Below are 14,292 nucleotides of genomic sequence, written 5' to 3'. Positions count from 1 at the left end.
AGCTAATCTTAAAAGTGAAACAAAAGGGACACGGTTTCTGAGCCTTGATTAAAAAAAAATGTCAATGCTCAAATAATATATTCTAATACTACAGGTAGTCCTCAACTTACAGCAATTTGTTTAATGGCTGTTCGAAGTTATAATGGGACTGAAAAAAGTGACTTACAACCATTTTTCACACTTATGACCATTTCAGCATCCCCATGATCACGTGATTTACATTCGGATACTTGACAACTGGTTCATATTTATGATGGTTGCAGTGTCCCAGGGTTATGTGATTACCTTCTGACAAGCAAAGTCAAAGGGGAATCCAGATTCACTTAACAACCGTGTTACTCAGTTGGGGGATTCAAAAATGTTTACTACCGGTTCTGTGGGTGTGGCTTGGTAGGCGTGGCAGGAGAAGGATACTGAAAAATCTCCATTCCCTCCCCACCCCACTAACCTGCTTTCCAGCTCTGTTCTCCTGTGCAGGGCAACAAAAGAAGACCCAGCCAATCAGCTGGGACTCAGGAGGCAGAGAATAGATGGGGCGGGGCCAGTCAGAGGTTGTATTTCTGCTACCGGTTCTCCAGAACTGGTCAGAACCTGCTGAATACCACCTCTGATGTTACTAATTTAACAACTGCTGTGATTCATTTAACAAATGTAGCAAGAAAAGTCGTAAAATGGGGCAAAACTCACTTAACAAATTTTTCACTTAGCAACATAAATTCTGGGCTTAGTTGTGGCCATAAATCAATATGTTTACAGTAGAAACCAAACAGTGGGGCCCCATGATTTCCATACTGTTTCAATCATCTACTTGATCCTAAGGTTCTAAGTGGATTAGCTCCAAGTTATTTCAAAAACCCCATTCTTACAAGGGCACTTGCTTGATACCTGTTTTATCCATATGTTCTTACCCAAAGCATTGTTAATGATGCTTGAAACCAGCAAAACCTTTTTCTCTGCCATTATCCTAGATATAGAACTCCCTTGTTCAAGTATTTAGGCAGTTTCTGTTATTAACAGTATTTTTTTTTTTGATGTTTTCAGTTTTCTTGGATTTTTCAATTCTTCTGCTGTTTCACACTGCAATTACAGATAGCTTTCTAAAATTATTGTATGTATTTATAATTTTGTAAAATACTGATGTGTTGATTCAGATGGCTTTCATTGGATTTTTGTTTTTGGGAATTTATCTACCTGCAGAGAGAAAGTAGAGGGGGAAAAAGATCGATATAAATAAAATTATAGACGCTGATAGAACAGGTTTTCCTTCAAATCTTTAAAACAAATTATTTTTTAAAAAAATCCCAGTTACATTTCACATGATCACATGATATTATATATTTTAAGGTGGTTTGGTTATTACCTAATTGGATAAAGAGTAAGAGGAGCAGGAGAACACAAAAGAAACTTAGAAAGAATCCATCCTAATTATTCATGCAATTAAAAGAGAAGGCAGGAGATTTGTACTTTTAGATTTGCCCAATTCTGTTATTGTTGCCTTAAAATAAAGTAAATTTAGCTCATCTTGTCACTTTTTTTGTTTGGTTTACTTCTGACATCCATCTTCTGCAGCACTGAAATTGGAAGCCAAGCTTCTCAAAGCAATCATTGCCAAAGAGTTAACTTGCTCACAGCAGGATTAATTGCAAATGCAATTAATGGTATGCGTGTATCTAAATAGTGGGAAAATATTACAAGCAAACTGTTCACCTATGAACACTGAATTTTAGATAATGCTGTGGAGACTGCTAAGCAATGGATGAAGGATATAGAATTAAAATGTGACTTCTGGCACCCAGAAATTTGAAAGAGACACGTGAATTTGCAAAATACAGCTTTTTAGGATCAAGGATTTATGCTGTCTCTAGAAGAGGGAAGATACTGCATATGCTTTGTTTTTATAGTTGTATTTTAGGTATGCATTCAAATCTAAAACTATAATACAATAATTTTTAAAGTACAAACTGCTCGTTTTAGGTCCTGCCACAATATTTCTATGGAGTTTAGATCTGGACTTTTAACAGAAGAACAGAATCGGAAGGTTTTCTACCTTGGCGGTCTTCTAGTCCAATTCGCTGTTCAAACAGGAAACCCTATATACCAGTGGTAGCTAACCTTTTGGATTCCTGTGGCAAAACTTGTGCACACGTTAGCTTGTGTGCCAGCACCCAGAATGCAATGCACACACTCCCCACGCCAACCTGCACATGCATGCGCAATCCACCCCCACACCACCCCTTTACCTGCACTGTGCTCCACAGCTGATTTTTCGGCTGGTTTGAGGCCTTTTGGGGCCTCCCAGAGGCTTGGAAAAAGTTCTGCAAGACTTTTCAGGACGAATAATAGTCAAGTGACGAAACAGGCCTATTATTCATCCTGAAAAGCCTTGCAGAGGCTTTTTCCAAGCCTCTGGGAGGCCGAAAAGGGCCTCAAACCAGCCGAAAAATCAACTGTGAGGCACACGCATGCTCAGTGAGGTAAGTTTGCCTGCAGCTCATGCACCAGCACAAATGGATCTGCATGCCACTTGTGGCACACGTGCCATAGGTTCGCCCTATACTATTCCAGACAAATAGCTGTCCAATCTTCTCTTAAAAACCTCCAGTGATGGAGCACCATAATTTCTGGCAAGCAGTTCCACAAGTTAATTGTTCTCACTATCAGGAAATATTTCTTGGTTGGTTTTCTCCTTGATTAGTTTCCATCCATTGCTTTTTACCCTGCCTTCAGGTACTTTGGAGAACCGATTGACCCCCGTCTTCCTTATGGCAGCCCCTCAAATATTAGAATATGATGTCACTCCTAATCCTTTTCATAGACTAGATTCACCCCATTCCTGCAACTATCCTTCATATGTTTTAGCTTTGAGTCTCCTAATCATCTTTGTTGCTCTTCTCTGCACTCTTTCTAGAGTCTCAAGTCAACATCTCTTTTATACTGTGGAGACCAAAACTGGATGTGATATCCCAAGTGTGGCCTTGCCAAGGCATTATAAAGTGGTACTAATACTTCATGTGATCTTGATTCTATTCTTCTGTTAATGCAGCTCAAAACTGTGTAGCGGGTTTTTTGGCGGCTGAACTACACTACTGGCTCATATTTAAGGGGTTATCCACTAAGATGCCTAACTCCCTCTCGCAGTTACTGCTATAGAGCCAGACACTACTGTTCTGCACCTGTGCAGTTGGTTTTTCTTGCCTAAGTGTAAACCCTTACTTTTCTCTCCATTGAATTACATTTTGTTAGATAAGGCCCAGTGTTCTAATCTGTTCAGATACTTCTGGATCTTCAGCCTATCTTCTGGGTTGTTGGCTATTCCTGCCAGTTTAGTGTCATCTACAAATTTGATGAGTTCCCCTTCTGTCCTCTCATCCAAATCATGTATGAAGATGTTGAGGAGTACTGGGCCTAAAACAGAACTTTGGGGTACTCCACTGCTACTTCCCTCCCTGTAGATATAGTTCTGTTGAGGACTACACGCTGAGTGCAGTGTGTTTACCAGTTATGAATCCATCTGGTTGTGATGCTATCTATCCTGCATTTTTCTATCTTACGAAGACAGAGTGTGATCTACTTTGTCAAATGCTTTACTTTAACTTTACTCCTTTATAGTTTGGAGTAAAAACATACTTAACTGTGATGCACTTGTGATAAGGAATACATCTGAAGAAACGTTCTACCAAAAGTATCTAAGAAAAAGTTCCTGCAGGAATGGGATGCTAACAGTTTCTGACTAGAAGGAATGGGTGTTGTCATTTATTTTTTTTACTAAGCCTCAAACTATTGAAATGCAACCCCTATATATGTTTTCCTATTGCTTGTTTAGAATCAGATATTTTTAGCCTCTGCTAGATTAACCGTGGGTCTCCAGTTTGCCTGTTACACTTGACTTTCTTCCTGGGAAACCCTTCCACTTTGGCTGGTATTCTTGAATACTTGACCTATAAGACAGTGGTGTTTGCCCTTTGAAGCCATTAAGAAAACATCATTCATTTTTCCCCAATTTTTAAAAAAATTACAAAGTTGATTGCTAAGTTTTTATGTATGTTTTGATGCTTTAGTTTTACAACAGCATTCATTTGTTCAAAAAGTAGATATATCCAGGAAAATTACCCACCAAAAGGAAATTGCTTTCATGGAACAGATCTCTCTCTCCCTCCCCCCTCCCTCTCTCCCTCCTCACTCCCTCTCTCTTTCTCTCTCTCTCTCTCTCCCTCTCTCTCCCTCTCCCACCCCTCCCACTCTCTCTTTCGTTCTCTCTCCCGCTCCCTTCCTCCCTCTTTCTCTCTCCCTCTCTCCATCTCTCTCCCCTCTCCCTCTTTCCCTCTCCCTCTCTCCCTTCCTCCCACTCTCTCTCTCTCCCCTCTCTCCCCGCTCTCTCCTTCTCTCTCCCCCTATCCCTCTCTCCTTCTCTCCCCTATCCCTCTTTCCCTCTCCTTCTCTCCCTCCTCCCACTCTCTCTCTCTCCCTCTCTCCCCGCTCTCTCTTTCTTTCTCCCTCTCTCTCTCCCTCTCTCCTTCTCTCTCCCCTATCCCTCTTTCCCTCTCCCTCTCTCCCTCCCCCACTCTCTCTCTCTCTCCCTCTCTCCCCGCTCTCTCTTTCTTTCTCCCTCTCTCTCTCCCTCTCTCCTTCTCTCTCCCCTATCCCTCTTTCCCTCTCCCTCTCTCCCTCCCCCACTCTCTCTCTCTCCCTCTCTCCCCCGCTCTCTCTTTCTTTCTCCCTCTCTCTCTCCCTCTCTCCTTCTCTCTCCCCCTATCCCTCTTTCCCTCTCCCTCTCTCCCTCCCCCACTCTCTCTCTCTCCCTCTCTCCCCCGCTCTCTCTTTCTTTCTCCTCTCTCTCTCCCTCTCTCCTTCTCTCTCCCCTATCCCTCTTTCCCTCTCCCTCTCTCCCTCCCCCCTCTCTCTCTCTCTCTCTCCCTCTCCCCCGCTCTCTCTTTCTTTCTCCCTCTCTCTCTCCCTCTCTCCTTCTCTCTCCCCTATCCCTCTTTCCCTCTCCCTCTCTCCCTCCCTCCCACTCTCTCTCTCTCCTCTCTCCCCCGCTCTCTCTTTCTTTCTCCCTCTCTCTCTCCCTCTCTCCTTCTCTCTCCCCCTATCCCTCTTTCCCTCCTCCCACTCTCTCTCTCTCTCCCTCTCTCCTTCTCTCTCCCCCTATCCCTCTTTCCCTCTCCCTCTCTCCCTCCCCCCACTCTCTCTCTCTCCCTCTCTCCCCCGCTCTCTTTTCTTTCTCCCTCTCTCTCTCCTCTCTCCTTCTCTCTCCCCCTATCCCTCTTTCCCTCCTCCCACTCTCTCTCTCTCCCTCTCTCCTTCTCTCTCCCCCTATCCCTCTTTCCCTCTCCCTCTCTCCCTCCTCCCACTCTCTCTCTCTCCCTCTCTCCCCTCTCTCTCTCTCCCCCTCTCCCTCCCCTCTCCCTCCCTCCCCCTCTCTCTTTCTCCCTCTCTCTCCCTCTCCCTCTCTCCCTCCTCCTCCTCCCTCCCACTCTCTCTCTCCTCTCTCCCCTGCTCTCTCTTTCTTTCTCCCTCTCTCTCTCCCTCTCTCCTTCTCTCTCCCCCTATCCCTCTCTCCCTCTCTCTTTCTCCCTCTCTCCCCCTCTCCCTCTCTCCCTCCCCCCACTCTCTCTCTCCTCTCTCCCCTCTCTCTCTCTCCCTCCTCCTCCTCCCTCCCTCTCTCTCCCCCTCTCCCTCCCCCTCTCCCTCCCTCCCCTCTCTCTTTCTCCCTCTCTCCCCCTCTCCCTCTCTCCCTCCTCCTCCTCCCTCCCACTCTCTCTCTCTCCCTCTCTCCCCTGCCCTCTCTTTCTTTCTCCCTCTCTCTCTCCCTCTCTCCTTCTCTCTCCCCCTATCCCTCTCTCCCTCTCCCTCTCTCCCTCCTCCCACTCTCTCTCTCTCCCTCTCTCTCCCCTCTCTCTCCCCCTCTCCCTCCCTCTCCCCTCTCTTTCTCCCTCTCTCTCTCCTTCTCTCTCCCCCTCTCTCCTCTCCCTCTCTCCCTCCCCCACTCTCTCTCTCTCCTCTCTCCCACTCTCCCTCTCTCCCTCCTCCTCCTCCCTCCCTCTCTCTCTCTCTCTCCCCCTCTCCCTCCCTCCCCCTCTCTCTTTCTCCCTCTCTCTCTCCCTCTCTCCTTCTCTCTCCCCCTCTCTCCCTCTCCCCCCTCCCTCCCCCTCTCTCTCTCCTCTCTCCCCCTCTCCCTCTCTCCCTCCTCCTCCTCCCTCCCTCTCTCTCTCTCCCCTCTCCCTCCCTCCCCCTCTCTCTTTCTCCCTCTCTCTCTCCCTCTCTCCTTCTCTCTCCCTCTCTCCCTCTCCCTCTCTCCCTCCCCCACTCTCTCTCTCTCTCTCCTCTCTCCCCTCTCCCTCTCTCCCTCCTCCTCCTCCCTCCCTCTCTCTCTCTCTCTCTCTCTCTCTCTCTCTCTCTCTCTCTCTCTCTCTCTCTCTCTCTCTCCAAAGCAGCCTACAGTCCAGACTAAACATTTGGCAAGCTGTTCTGACACTATCCAACCTGAATAAATTCTTAGTCTCATTCTCATTTTCTCAGGGCGAATCTTCATAAGAACATCTGGCAACTAGGACCTTCTTGTTTTAGAATTTTAATTCTATAGAACCATCAGATATATGATGCATGATACATCACATATGTCATATGCTGCATTGGTCATTGAAGCCTTCCAAGTTACAGGCGGCCTTCACAGGTCCAGTACTGTTTTAGAAAGCACTTTTTATTAGACAAAACGACTGATGATTTAGGACTAATGATATGTTTATTGCAAGTGGTTCTTTGTTGTTTTAAAAAATTAATTAAGTCATGCTATATTTTGATTATAAATGCTCTTGATTTTGCTTTAAAAAAGGCACAGAGCATTTTAAATGGAATACATAAGTAGATTGTTCTTCATTTTTAGAGAAAAATGCATGAATAAAGCTAATGTGTCTTAAATTGTTTACAAGGCAATAAAAGAAAAAAGACATTGTTATTTTGGTAAATATAATGCAGATGGTGGCTGGCATGCATAATCCTTCATAGATAATAGAATTGCCTCTAGTTGGTTATTGTTCCAAGCACGTCATTTGCTTTGTCAACATTTTATGTTCCTTAAAAAGAATGCAGTGAGATACAACTTATGATGAGATCAATAAATGGCTAAATTTTCACTATGAATACAATGCACTTTCACCCACCACACAGAACGCATGTTATAAAGGCTGTATGAAACTGTACTATATTATAGTGTGTGTATATACATACATACATACATACATACATACATACATACATACATACATACATTAGATAGATAGATAGATAGATAAATAGATGATAGATAGATAGATATAGATATATATATATAGATATAGATATAGATATTCTGAGGTTTTCACGGGTATCTGTATGTGGATCTTTGGTTATTCGGGTTTTCTCCCACGTAAAATTGGAAGCATCTAGGCGACATTTCGATGAAGTCTCATTCATCATCTTCAGGCTTGTGTCTTCGCTTTGGCTATATATATATATATATATATATATATATATATATATATATATATGGTATTCAGCTTTGGTTGGGTATTTTCCCACGTCATTATAGTTGTGCTTTTAAAGTTGTAGCAACGTTTCAGCAGAATCTCATCTGCCATCATCAGGCTTCTGTATAGTGTTTGTCTATGACTCAGACTTTCACAGTCATTTCTGTTTTAAATTTGGCGCTAGCCATCTGCTGTGCCAGAATGGTTTCATCTTCATCCTGATTGGTTGGGGGTCTTGGTCTGTGTTTATTGGTCTTGGAGTTTGCTGTGTTCTGCTTGATTGGTGTTTCTAATATCTTCTGTCTGTTTTGTAGCTTTTTTTGTCTTGATTGGCTGGCAACATTGTGTTTCCTGTATTGGAGGGGTTTTGTGTTTCCTGTATTGGAGCAGATGGCTAGCACCAAATTTAAAACAGAAACGGCTGTGAAAGTCTGACTCACAGATGAACACTATACAGAAGCCTGATGATGGCAGATGAGATTCTGCCGAAACATTGCTACAACTTTTAAAGCACAACTATAATGACCTGGGAAAAACAAAGATGAATACCATACATATAAATACCCACGAAAACTTAAGAAAACACACACACACATATGCAGGTCTTGGCATGTTCGGGTCTTTTCCCGTGTAAGATTGAGAACATCCTGGCAACGTTTCGACGAGGTCCCACTCGCCATCTTCAGGCTGGTGCTGGCTCACACAAGCACGAAGCCAAAAGCACCAGCCTGAGGATGGCGAGTGGGACCTTGTCGAAACATTGCCAAGATGCTCTCATATATATATACACACATACATACAGGGTGGCTCTCTTTAGCGAGAGATAACAATAAATACCTGTATTATTCTCAGTCTCAATGCCTCAGCATACTGATGTTATCCACTTCTTCGAAGGTCTCCAAACTTGGCAACTTTCAGACTTGTGGACTTCAACTCACAGAATTCTGGGAGCTGAAGTCCACAAGTTTTAAAGTTGCTAAGTTTTGGGACCCCGGCATTAAAATCAATACTCTAACCACATTTTGTTTAAGTCAGGTCTCTGGTCTATGACTGTAATAAAATTCTGTTCTGTTCTCTTTAAGTCATAGTCATATAATATTCCGGATAGAGCATATTGTATGCCACTGTGGCAGATGAAGAAAATTTGACAGGACCAAGTCAAACTTAAGCACTGTTGCTGAGGAAGTCTATGGAGCGAATATTTCACTCAAAAAAATTGCATGGGCCATATTTGAGTATTCAAACCATCCTTTCTTTCTAGCAATGTTTCAAAAAATACAGTGAGTCCCAAAGCACAGAAAGAAGACCAGCTTACAAATTCTTTGGTAATATGAGAAGTCAAGGTTCAGCTTACTCGCTTCATCTATTGCGGACTATTTTCCTGGAATCTTTTTTATTCGTAATACAGGATTTAGGTTTTCATAAAAAGAGGGGGGGGGAGTTCCTTTCACCGCTTTCAACTCCAGCAGTTATAAGGAAAGTCATTGAGAGTCGTTAAAGACTCTCTCAGAGGAATAGAATAAGATGTTCTTCAGACCTGAATCCTTGTTTTGTGTTTTTTTCACTTCCCTTTGAATGATCTGTAAGGAAAGCCTCCTCCATCTATCACTTAAGTCCCTATTGATAAGCAGCAGCATTACTCATCAGAACATAACTACTGCAATTCTTAAATTTAGTTTCACAGATTACAGTTCCTGTTTAGTCATTTAAATGAAAGCCTCCTACAGCCTCTCTTGTTGGAGCTGTACATGGCCAATTACATCAATGACTCTGCCTTCATTATTGATGTAGCTCTTACAGGAACAGTTCCTGTTATATAAGAGGTAGCATGTATTTTCTAAAAAAAAAAAAACTTTAAAAATCCATTGCTTCATAAAACCAGTTAATTTCATTGGGGAGCAAAACCACAGAACTAATGTTCCAGCATGTCTGTTATACAGCAGTACAGAAAAAGCAGATTTATTTCCAGGAAACCAGACTGCAGATGGCAAGAATGTTCTATGGAGAAAGCCTGGCAAAATGCTTCTATCTTTTCTGAATAGGAAGAAAGAATTCTGTTAACTGTTATGTGTTGATGTTAGGAAAAGCTAATCCACATTTTTTATTTGCTCTTTGCAACCTACCTCTAGAAGGAAAAAAGTATACTGCAAAGAATGGGGGTTTCTGGGACTTACCTCAAATCTGTCAGATCCTCACATGAAGAATTCAATTAGCTGCAGTGGCACGGTGGTTAGGGGGTAGTACCGCAGGCTATTTCTGCTGACTGCTGACTGCCTGCAATTTGGCAGTTCAAATCTCACCAGGTTGACTCAGCCTCCCATCCTTCTGAGGTGAGGTAAAATTATTGGGGGCAATATGCCGACTCTAGGTAAATCACTTAGAGAGGCTGTAAAGAACTGTAAAGAGGTATATAAGTCTAAGTGCCAATTAGCCACTTAATTGTTCATGCCTATTTCATAGGAATCTTCCCAGACTGACAGTTTGCACCTGGATCAGACTAGATTGGTTCATTGACATTCAAGTGTTGGACCTTGCCATCTTGTGCCTACATAAGGATTCCAGACTAATTCCCCATTTGATTCTTCCTCCTCGCTTAGTTAGTCTCTCTGACAAACTCAAACAAGAAGCAAATTTTATCGTTCAAAAAAGAAAGATTTCTTAGGATTCATTCTCACAATAATGCAGGTTACTTAGCTCTTGAATCCCCTTTCCTACTCACAGAAGTTCTGTTGCTTTTTCAATACCATTTCTATTTTGATAAAACATTGTCCACATCAGTTTGTCAATAAAGATCAGTTGGGCAACTCTTTAGGCATTACCTTGGCCTCAAATAAATTAAGTTCTATAAGTAGAACCAGCCCTACCTTTCAGTGGAGTGAGTTATCACAGACGAATGATTTCAAGTGCTGTGAAAGAATTGCAGCTTCCAGAGGTATATAATATAAGAATATAAGATCTTCCCCCATATGTTTAGATACTACATGTCATAATTTCTACAGCTCACATTTTTTGGTGGCCATTTGTACATTCATGAACACAGTTAACAGTCCCTCGAACAACCTACAGAAAACAAACAAATAATAATGACACTTATTCTTACCTTCAAGTAGAAGAATGGATCTTTTCACACCAGAGCAGTACCAGCAAACTTCAGAGGAGGACTACAGGTTTCCTTAAAATATAATTTAAAATTAGTGTCCCAGTCCAATCTTTCCTGATGTGGTGCTTTTCAGATGTGTTAAAACTACAGCTCTCTAAATTTCTGCCCCTATTAGCTGCCCTAATCCAATCCTATATGAAAGTATAAATTATAATTATAAATCCATTAGAAAACAGTTCATTCACAAGTTGGATAACAAATAGTAGAGGAAAAAGCTGAGGATATGCATTGTGAGGCTAGGAGCATGCAAATTTCATGACTTGAGCATGATATCAAAGAAGAAAGACTGCAAAATTCAAATTAGTTTTCACTAAATTCAACTTTAATCAGGATTGCCCCAAAGATGTTAACAGATGATTTGATGAATGATAGATTGTTAGATTGCAATCAAAGACCAAAATGCCATATATAATGCACTCAAATAAAAACAGAATGGCAGACTAACATAGTAAGAATAAAAAGGAAAACCAATAAATTAATTAAATGAATTGCATGTCAGTCAAAGAGTAGTAAATCAGCCAACAGACATTATGAGTATTAAACCAGAACCTCATGACACTTATAATCAGCAAAATTTGGCAACTCTCCCAGATATTTCTATAGACCAATCTGCTAGCATAAATAAACTGTTTTCCTAACCATATTGAACCAAAGAGTTAATTAGTAAGAACATTACCATTTCCAATGCCTATGAAGGATGGAAAAAGCAATGGGGTGTTCCCTATTTCAGATTGTTTTAACTATGGAAATGTAGACCAGAAATACTAAAACAAGAAATTGTCCATTGAACAATTTGAAAAAGTAAAATATAAAATCCAGACATTAACTCAAACTTGTTTCCATTGGACTGCAATATCAAATCAATTGTTTTTCCCGATCCCATTATTAGATTAGATTACATTACATTAACAGAATTGGAAGGACCTTATAGGTCATCTAGCCCAACCCCTCCACTCAAGCAGGAGATTATACACCATTTCTGACAAATGGCAGTCCAAACTGTTCTTGAAAGTGATGAAGCTCATACAACTTCCGAAGACAGGCTATTCCATTGGTTGATTGCTCTTACTGTCAGAAAGTTCCTCCTTATTTCTAGGTTATGCCAGTTTTGTAATATGTCAACTGAAGAAAGATGTGAAAAACTTTAAAAGAAACAATCTTAGGTAAACCTATGTTAAATAGCTGTGTTTCACCTCAGTGAGGTACAGTAATACTGTAACCTTTCCCCTTCTTGAGGCACCCTGCATTCCTCCTGAAAACATCTCCAACATGTGCAACAGTTGTACAAGTTGTCTAGATTTATACAGTCTCCTCCAGCATTTGGATATGCAGAAGGTAGTTCCAAAAGTGACCCAAAGCAAAATGACAGCTTTATTTTCTTTTAGAAGGAAGAACTATTTTTGGGAGGTGTTAGGAATGAAAGTCACCTAACGGTTGGGTTGTAAATAAATAAACCAGGATAGTAATTTAATACTGTATCTTTAAGAGAATGCTAGAAGTGTGATTGGCTGAGGTTCCTCCAATGGCCATAAGATGGAGCCAGAAACCTGGTTTCTTTCTTCTTGCATTTCCTGTTTTGCTGTGTTGCCTGATCCTCGTTCTACTTGGATTGCTGTGACTCTTGCAACTGTTAGCAAACTCCATTTACTGAACTCTGTTTATGATACATGACTTCGTTTTTGGATTATCCCTGGACTGATACTAACTGCTTTAACCATGTATGATTTGGACTGTTTGTTGTACTTTATTTACCCGTTTATTGGAAGTAAAACCTACATTTTACTATTCAGTGTATCTGTGTGCTGGTCGTGTGTTATTCAACATCACTCTTCACGTTTCCCTGAATGCACTCATTCTCCTAACGGGGAATACCTCAACAGGAGGTATGTTGTTTCAAAGCATTGCCAAAATCCCTATGAAGATCTGCACAGTCTTAATATGCAGTATTGTCCTGTCTCAACTAACATCAACAAATGGAAGGATATGAGCAAGATATTTTTATATGATCCAACAAAGCTATTGCATTATTATGTAAGTTAGCAACATGTGACTTTCAGCAGCACAAAACCATCAGCAGATGCCAGACATAAAGTGTGATTCACCAAGCTGAATGCAACTCTCACTATCTTGTGATCCCTTAATTTTGTAGTGTGATACACATAAAAAAGTACTTTGAAATGATTGATAGCCTGGTGATACCATAAATATCAGAGTAGTCTATTAAACCCTGTATAGACCAATGTAAATCATTGAGTAAATGTTCAAGATAATATTACCCATTTCTAATTTTATCTATATCAAATTAAACTGTAATGATGGATCAGTTAGTAGATTTTTCCAGACAACTCCATGAATCCTGCAGGAAGATGTTATTCTTAAAATAAAAGTAGTTTATTTTGTTTAGTTTGAAGTCAGCATCACAGTTGCATTCAAACTATTTATTCCCAAGTTTCTTAATCCTAAAAGAGCATTCAGTCATTAATTATAGTATGCAGAATTGCAGAGTCATCCGCTGTCGATTATTTGTAAAGCAAGACCAAGGATAATTTAAAAACCAAAAACATGGAATATAGTACAGTGTGCTCACCTAGAATAAAGAAAGCAAATAGTATATATTACCATTAGCTAAAGACTACTAACAGGGATAATAAAAATACAATCAGTGGCATATTGAATCATTATTCATCATTGCAGCATAGCATATTGAATCATGATCATTATTGAATAATGATGAAGATGATGATTAAAATAACATCTATAAAACAGCCCAATCAGTTTACTTACCATACAGCAGTGATGATTACAGAAGAACTGGTATTGAAATAAAAAAACCCAAAAGTAAAACCGTATTCCATCCAAAAATAGAAAATCAGACTTGAAGTCAAGACACATAAATTAAAATTACTTTTTAAAGTAATTTAAAATTACTTTTTAAAGTAATTTAAAAAACATAAATTAAACATAAATTAAAATTACTTTTTAAAGTAATTTAAAAAACATAAATAAAAACATAAATAAATGGCAATAGAAATTATGAAAATGGAAAACCAAACAAAAAGAAAATCCAGTTTTAGAAACATCAATGGGAAATTCAAAAAGACTATAATAAAAATGCTAGATGTATAAAAGGATGTTAGGATGAATTTAGTAAAAAGAGAAAGAAAGAAAGAAAGAAAGAAAGAAAGAAAGAAAGAAAGAAAGAAAGAAAGAAAGAAAGAAAGAAAGAAAGAAAGAAAGAAAGACCTAACAGTAATAGTAAAAATGGTTAAAAATCAAATGAAAAGGATTGAAGACTGCACATTTCCTGGAAATGATTAATTGCATGGCTGTTTGCTCAAATATTTGACTAGCTTACATCCAATTATAGCTAAACAGCTGAATGAAGTGTTGCATAAAAGAGAATCATCAACTGGTTAATAACTGGAAAAATGTATCTGATTCAAAAAGACCCAGCAGAGGAGACAACACCAGGAAACTATAGGCCAATAACATGCTTGTCTATAATGTTGAAATTACTCACAGGCATTAAAGCCAACAATATCCAAGGTTATTTAGAAGAAAATAATATCCTGCAGGCTACTTCTGCTGACTGCCGGCTGCCTGCAATTTGGCAGTTCAAATCTCACC

General features: G+C 40.3%; 1 long non-coding RNA gene across 2 annotated transcripts; it reads right to left on the bottom strand.

The window, feature by feature from the left end:
* Nucleotides 1–943: 943 nt before the first annotated feature.
* LOC148125535 (uncharacterized) lies at nucleotides 944–13,549 on the bottom strand. Of its 2 annotated transcripts, none has more exons than XR_015743992.1 (3): nucleotides 13,450–13,549; nucleotides 10,606–10,677; nucleotides 944–1,191 (listed from the first exon to the last, which is right to left on the bottom strand). It is a non-coding gene; the product is annotated as an uncharacterized LOC148125535 (long non-coding RNA). The 2 variants fall into 2 exon arrangements; XR_015743991.1 differs by lacking the exon at nucleotides 944–1,191 and adding an exon at nucleotides 9,854–9,901.
* Between the last annotated feature and the right edge of the window lie 743 nt (nucleotides 13,550–14,292).

Source organism: Pseudonaja textilis, chromosome 5 (assembly GCF_049901715.1).
Source record: "Pseudonaja textilis isolate UNSWEBS1 chromosome 5, rPseTex1.2, whole genome shotgun sequence".
Taxonomy (NCBI): Eukaryota; Metazoa; Chordata; class Lepidosauria; order Squamata; family Elapidae; genus Pseudonaja; species Pseudonaja textilis.
Note: the sequence above shows the minus strand (reverse complement) of the source record. Positions and strands in the feature narration are given on the sequence as shown.